Source organism: Phalangium opilio, unplaced genomic scaffold, assembly GCF_054372755.1.
Source record: "Phalangium opilio isolate 3A_F unplaced genomic scaffold, DU_Popi_V2 ptg000014l_1, whole genome shotgun sequence".
NCBI classification, from domain to species: Eukaryota; Metazoa; Arthropoda; class Arachnida; order Opiliones; family Phalangiidae; genus Phalangium; species Phalangium opilio.
In genome coordinates this window covers 1,300,160-1,307,919 of record NW_028324149.1, presented here as the reverse complement: position 1 = coordinate 1,307,919, position 7,760 = coordinate 1,300,160, and the positions used below count along the sequence as shown (strand labels likewise).

The following is a 7,760-nucleotide window of genomic DNA, read 5'->3' as shown; positions in this document are numbered from 1 at the left end:
ATAGATCAACCCCAAATGTATGACGGTAAAGCAAACATAATTATTCAAAATTTAATTACATTAAGACTGAAGTAACAGATATTATAAAAAACGTCTTGGTTTGGACCAAGGCCGAAAAAACAAACGATATGTGTGAGGTTTATCAATTGGCTGAAGTTTCAGATATTGCAATTTTTTTAGTTATTTTTATCCATTTAATCCTTAATCAATATTAAATTCAATCAACTGATTTTACTGTTAATCGATCTATTCCCTCTAAATTAATTGAAAAAATTACATATCTACGCTTTTTCAAGAACAATTACATTTTCCGAAAACATTTTATCATGAAATTAATTATTTTGAAGGGATTTCGTGTAAGCACTTGACGGACATAGTTTTAATTGTTGCTGGCTTGACAAATTTTCAAGTTTGCATCAAAAAAAAAAAAAAACTTAAAGTGTTAGCGACATAATTTTCGTCACCCACAAACTTATAATGCTAAAAAAATCCTTGAAAAATCTAGTTTATTATGATATGTTTACTTTTGTATTTGGTTTCGTAGAAATTAGTAAAATTGCAATCAAAGTTTAGTGTTTGGAAAAGGCCTAGTTAAAATTTTGTTTCGCTTGATGACGTAGTAAGGAGAAACTTTCACTCTTGATGTCGCTCACGTGACGCCTATAAGTGTCTCAGCGCCGCGTTAAGCCTATTTTATTCAGATTCGCGCGGCATTGGTATACTCGGGAGTCTCGGGCGCGCGCGCTTGGCTTTTCCGCGAGATGCCGTGAGTGACGTAGCAAGGAGAAACCCCGCCAAAAATCTTCTCCGCAAATTTGCTTTTGCCCCCCAAATTTCAAGTTTTCAAAGTGTTTTTTCTGTGTTTTCCTTCATATTTAAATATTAATCAAGCATATATTTGGAATCAGAAGAGTTTATACTCTCAAAAAAGTAAGGTTTTCTTTAGATTTGAGATAATTTTTAAATTACGTCGCTATTCCTTTAAATCGGTAAGTTGCTAAGAAGACTGATGTTAAAAAAAATATGATAATTTAAATTTATTTTGTTCAGACTAGTTAATAAACGAATGCCGTATACTTAAGACAAAGCAACATCGTTTATCCTGTGTGGTTTTTGTTAGTAAGTAGCTATCTGTAGCACTGGAAAAATATGATATCGGTATAAATATAACCAAAGGTATAGGTAAAGATTACATAAAAAGAAATACGTTTCAGTACCAATGGCTTTTGTATTCATTTCCATTCATTACCAGTTAAACGAAGAAGGTCACACTTAACTTAACCCCCAAGAAAGTATAAAGTACGAAGATGAAAATTGCAGTGCAACCTTTCTTTCACAGTCGCGACATTAGAAATGTAGCATTTCGATATACGAAATTAAATGTATGAATTCGTGCAACACCCTGGTTTGGCATCCACTATTAAATATTTACATCTTCCTTTCGAATTATGTCAAAGTTCGCTTGGCCTTTTTAGACACAGTATTTCAAATATTCAATATTAAATCCCTCAACACGTACTCCCTTCAAAATAATTAATTTCATGATAAAATGTTTTCGGAAAATGTAATTGTTCTTGAAAAAGCGTAGATATGTAATTTTTTCAATTAATTTAGAGGGAATAGATCGATTAACAGTAAAATCAGTTGATTGAATTTAATATTGATTAAGGATTAAATGGATAAAAATAACTAAAAAAATTGCAATATCTGAAACTTCAGCCAATTGATAAACCTCACACATATCGTTTGTTTTTTCGGCCTTGGTCCAAACCAAGACGTTTTTTATAATATTTATTGTGTTTTTATCTTTATGAACATGTACAAATATTCCATTAAAACTATTCATAAAACTTTTGTTATTAAATTTATTAATGCATTTGCTAACCCTTGGTTTTTTTGGGTGTCTTGAAATAAATTTACAAAAAATTTCAAGGCCTGAGTAAGCTGAGTTTAAATTACATTAAAAATTAAATATTTTTAATAATTATCAGTCTGTGTTTCTGAACATTTCACGTAAACAAAACGGACCTGGTTTAAATATGAAGTTTGGATGCCATTTAAACATAATTGTCCTATAGGCCTACTATTATTATCAAATTTAATACAATCCAAAGCGTATCCCGTCCTGTTCAAAGTACTTCAGTCTTAAAGGTCCAAGGTTTGACCAATGGACTGTCACCAAACTCAAAGAGAGGGAAAAAAGGGGCGCTACTTTATTTGAAATGGCTCTTTTAATGGGCTGAAATTTCGTCTCGGAATGTAGACAACCTAATGTCTCGAAACTGAAAAGAATCGTCTTGAACAGACCTAAGATTTCAGGATATTAGACCTTTTATGATAGCCACCACCACAATCCACTCACTATTCATTGCTCTTTCTTTCGGCTATCCCCTCTCTTCTCTTATACTTTCTTAGCTCCTTGCAAAAATGGTCACAGCTTGAATAGGTAGGTCAAAGCTGTCCTTAAAAAACTTAACAATGAGCTTAGTAACTATAACTACGGGCGGAGGAATTTTTACAGCATTACCTTTTTTTATTGTTGATTACTAAAGCGTAGAGCTTTTTATTTCTCTCTGCGGTGGTGGTTTTGAGATGGGGATCTAGATAATATTGCCCACTAGAGAATCACTTGCTTATACCCCGACCCCAGCATCGTTTTTATAGCCCTTATTTTCAACTATGCCCTCTCCCTGCCCTTCATCACCAACCTCTATCCTATACTAGACTGATTTGAATATAAATTTAACCCCTTCTCCTTGGGGAGAGGTTAATTTTCCTTATTTCGTTTTTTTTCTTACTTCTAAACTAATTTATAAAAAACATATTTAAAGATGGTAATAATTTATAAAACATTTATAATATATTTTCTCGTTCAACAACAGCTTATATTCTTAATGTAAGGCAATAATTTTATTTAAGTATTTGCTTCAAATCTTAGAGATATCCAAATTGAAAAAAAAGCATGATCTATTATGAAATTCTTTGCATTCCAACGAAATATTTAGAGAGAAAAAATTGTTTACTTCTTATGTTTTGAACAATAATAATTAGGCCTAAAAATGTCCAGGAAAATCGTAGGAAAAGGTCAGGGAAAACCTGGAAATTTGAATCTGAAAATTTCGTAGACTCCCTGGAAAATAGCTGTCTATCATATTAAATTTGGCACATTCCTATTTTTAATAGATTTGTTTAAAGAGAAGGTGAAATCTCTTCTAAAGAAAGATGGGGTACTATACTAGTCATAGCATTCTCCCCGTTAGGGCCTATAACCGAAAAAAATAACGTTTAGAAGGCTTTGCAGTTAGCTATAGTTGAAACCTCAATATGATAGTAATACCCTGCAGTTAAAAAAAATAGATATTTCAGAAAAAAAAGGTTCTGGTGGAAAAAAAGCCCGCGATAGATTTTTAGAGCCCAAAATGGGACTTTATTGATTACTGTAGAGTGTAACCTCCTTGTCCGTGACGTTTCCTTTCTTAAGGCTGATCCTCAGGGATGGTCTCCAAAAATGACGCCAAAAAGAGAGTTTTAGAAATTCTATGTACGAGCTAGTCCGCCGCCGATGGGGTTTTGGATTTCTCGAGAGTCTGAGGAAAATGTGTGTGGGCATGGACAATGAAACGCGTTTCGCTAAAAAGTTAAAAGAATTTGTCTTTGACTTTCTTAAAAAAGAACAGCGTTTACTATAGAAGAGGCTGAAGTTATTGTTAATGAAAACACTAAAGTGTTCGACCCCTCTATGGGTTGGGTGGGAAACCTCTCGGGTATAACCGTCTTGCGGTCAAAACATCTTTCAAAAAGACCAAATGAGTGGGATGAGACAGCCAGTAACCTTAGGAGAGTCGATTGGTGTCCCTTACCCTTACCTCCACCGTTATTCCTACCACTTCCTAGCTACGATGATGAAGGAACTGGAGAAACCCCACTTTCCTGATTCCTCATACCCCAAAAACCAAAATGACCAATGTCTTGTCCGAAATTGCTTTACCAACCAAGAGAAAATGAAATAATAGTCTTATAATATATTTTTTAATGTTAGTGATTTTTCGAAATAATTTCGTTGCCTCGAATGCTTCTTCATAGGAGCGTTGGAGATCAGCAGGGTAAACATTTCTACAGGGGCTATGGAAAAATGCATTGAAATTGAACCCCTACATGTTGGCTTCACCCGATTGACTAAATATATAAAATAAAAATAAAGAAATTTAGTTTTTAATTCAAATAAGATTTAGTCAAACGGTACCCATTTGCATATGTATCTGCTGTGTAATGGTTATCACCCGCTTCGTACGCGGAAGGCCCCAGGTTCGAGACCACGTGGGTGCGGAGAAATTCTTTTAAGCTCGTTAGTTTAAATTCACAACTAAATTAACTCAAATAGGTTCCAACATCGTGTATCATGGCTCAGTTGGTAGAGCCATTGAATGACAGTGCCTAAAAGATCAATCTTCGAAGATGGTCAGTATTCCACAGTGGATCAGTTCCCGAAGTGGTCAGTATCCCACAGTGGATCAGTACCCGAAGTGGTCAGTGCCCGGTGAAGTCGTGTCTATTGAAGGTTCGTGCTCAGATACCGTAGTTATTTTTTTATAGTTTAAAAACATTAAAGATTACATTTTTGGAAAGTTGGTGGTGGTTTTTGGCTGGCAACCATGAAATAGAGGGCTTTTTATTTTGGCGTATATCTCGTTACTCGTCGCCATCCCACGAGTTTCCATCCTCGCACTGCTCTTGATCTTCCCCTCGATCCCAAGGCGCGCATTAAGATTAATTTGTCGCTGGTCTCAAAGGTGGTTGGTTCACTAGGCATTAAAAAGATCTCTTTTCTTATATTGTCGAAACTTTTCTCGTTTCCCCCCTTTTTTTAGGGAGGTGTAGTTGTAAATGACACCCACGTGGTCTAGTCTTTTGAAACTAGGCCTATAGTTAGTTTTTAAATTCATATTCTTGGAGTTGTCCACGAGTTTAAAAATACTTCCAGATGATCAGATCAGCTCGAAACTTTTTTTAGGTATTTTATAAGATCGAATAAATTTCTTACTTCATTTTTGAACCTTAATTTGTAGAAATCAATAATAATTGTTCAGTTTTAGGTGAAAGCGAATATTAGTTACCTCTCTCGTGTTTTTTTATGTGTTGGGGACACTCGGAAAAACAGGATTTATTTCCGTCTCTCATTAAAGATAAAAATGGCAACTAACGAAGCTAATCGCCGCAAAAAAGGCCGGAGAGTCATAGATATTACAAATATTATACTTCGTAAAGTAATAACATAGTCAGTCATACAACGCGCTACAGTAGAACCAGTATACGTGGCTTTATTTCACATGTCTTCGAGTTTATCCTGACCATCCTTTTTCATTCCTAACATATCCAATAGATAAGAGAGAGAGAGAATAAAAAAATATCATCCCCCTAAACAGCGATATTTCTTTCTTTTTTTATCCCAGATACGTTCCTAATTGGCTGGAACATTTCGAATCAGCGCTTAGCAGACCAGAGAGCCAATATCGACGATAGTTCATCAACGCTACTACAGGGATTATTGAGAAAAAACTAACGCCAACAACTCATCTGCATATTATTCTTCAAGCTAAAAAAGGGGTAAGTCTATTTTCTTTTTCTTTATGACCAAGGCCTGGAATACATATAGCTTATTGGAATCAGGTTAATTTCTAAGCGGGGTTTGTGGGCCGGGCTTGATTCTGACGTCACTCTTTGTAACTGTGATAGCATTGGGTTGGTACTTTGCAACACCAGTTCTATCTTAACCACGCGCAGGGTGCAATGCGCACAGCTTAATTTCGTTATACATAGCTCTCTTGTCACAAATTACGCCTGAGGAAAATAGTTGGCTTCACAATATTCCTATTAACTGTATTTATTCCCACCAAGGCCTATTGGGGTTTGACCGAATTAGTTTTTTTTTATTTATTTTAACATTATCGAACTAAAAATCGAATATGTTGCCTTACGAAGATACCTTATTATTTTATGGTACAGTAAGAAAGGACAATGTTCCAATTTTTTTTTTGTAAACGTCTCAAATTTCAACCGCAAACCGGTAATTACTATAGCTATAGCTCCGCAACTAATTAATACTTTTAGAGGCCAAGATAATTTTTATAGAAAAGGACGCGTTGATCGTCAATTAATTTGAGGTTGAAAGTATAGCCAGCCCGACAGTCAGCTTCATCTAATTAGATATAATACGTAAAAGGCTAAAATGGAGCCAGGCTTTTCCTTAAAATTCTACCCATGGTTTCTTATTCTCTAACATCGCTTAAATTGACTCAAGGCGGGAGGCCGCTAATTAAGATCCGATATATATATTGTCTTATGGAAAGAACTAGACGGTCCAAGAAGCTTACAGCGGAAACAAATAATTTATGAAGTTATTAAAAAAATAACTGAACCCGTATACGTGTTCTAAATCGTGACTCTGTACTTTGGGAATCTTGTTGCTAAGGCTACGTTATTTTATTAGGGATTTAATTACTTTTGGGTAATTAGGTTTAGTTATAGCTGAGCTCCTTTTTGTTCTTGACGTCGCTTTGAACGTGGGTGGGAAAGGAGGCGAGAGTGGTCGGTATCTTTGATAAACGATGTAAGGCTCTTTTAACCTTAATGGTTTTTCAGGTTGGGACTATTTTTATACCCCGAGGTATGATGGGAAGGGTTTTTAGATCAGGGAATTTGCAACGTACTACCTGTATTCTGTTCCACCTATACGCTTTAGAATTGAGACTAAACTAAAAACAGGGAGAAATGAAGTAAGATGGAGTGGAAATAATGATGGGCGACCTCCCTTCGGTAGGCGATTGTTAAGTGCTGCCGCCTAGCGCCATTTTATTTGTATAAGAACCAGCTTTTATTTTTAAGACAGAGGGGGCGTAATTTACGATTTTGTACTGTACGACCATACCTAAACGCCACTGAGTATGCTTGGAGGACTACGGTGGCGTTCCGTAGGTGAGGCAACGTTATAGGTATGGGGATTACCACTCCATCCCGCTTTCCTCCAAGCTAACACGGGTCCCTTTTTCTTCTCTAAAAATCTCTTTTGTCTAAAAACTATTTGATCAAACATCGTCTGCGAAAATACCTTAGCGCAGTAAAAAAAAAGGAAATGGACTCGAAACTTCCGGGTGTAACTATAATAATAGACCAAATTACCTCGTCTTCTATCTAAAAGTACGCTAGGATCATATTGTAAAGGAGTTTAAAATGAATCTAAATGATTGCACTCGCTCGCGAAGAAAGGCTAAATGGTTTTCTCTCTTATCTTCGTGGATCCTTACATCATTACCCTCAATTTATAAAAATCCATCAACTCTTTAAGAAGAGGGAAATTGTAGTTTTCCGATGATGTTATCCGTGATATCATCACGCAACCTTGGCTTAACCCTTTTCTATTGAAAATTTGTGCCTTAGTCTGGCCCAAGGTGTTAACCGTATACTTTCATGAATGATTCTTACCTTAACTTCTTATCTTAACTCGAAAACAGTGGTTCGGACGGCGAAATGAACTCAAAATTTATTTCTCATAGAACATCCCCCTTAATTTATAGCAGACTTATTAGAGACACACTGTATATTGTACGTAGATCAATTTTAAACCAAGGATCAGTTAGACTTATAGAACAACGCCCCGCCTCGCAGTCTGTATCCAAAATTTTCCACGAACTGTAGGGCCGGCTTCAATAAAGAAAGCTTATTATATCCGTTCTGGTGAAAGAATAAAGAGCCGGTGGTCGTCT

At 35.7% G+C, this 7,760-nt stretch overlaps 1 protein-coding gene across 1 annotated transcript in view; it reads left to right on the top strand.

Annotated features, from left to right (window-relative positions):
* Nucleotides 1-7,760, top strand: part of LOC149704990 (glutamate receptor ionotropic, kainate 3-like) — a 99,526-nt gene that overhangs the window by 3,350 nt on the left and 88,416 nt on the right. The gene's annotated exons all lie outside the window — the stretch shown is intronic.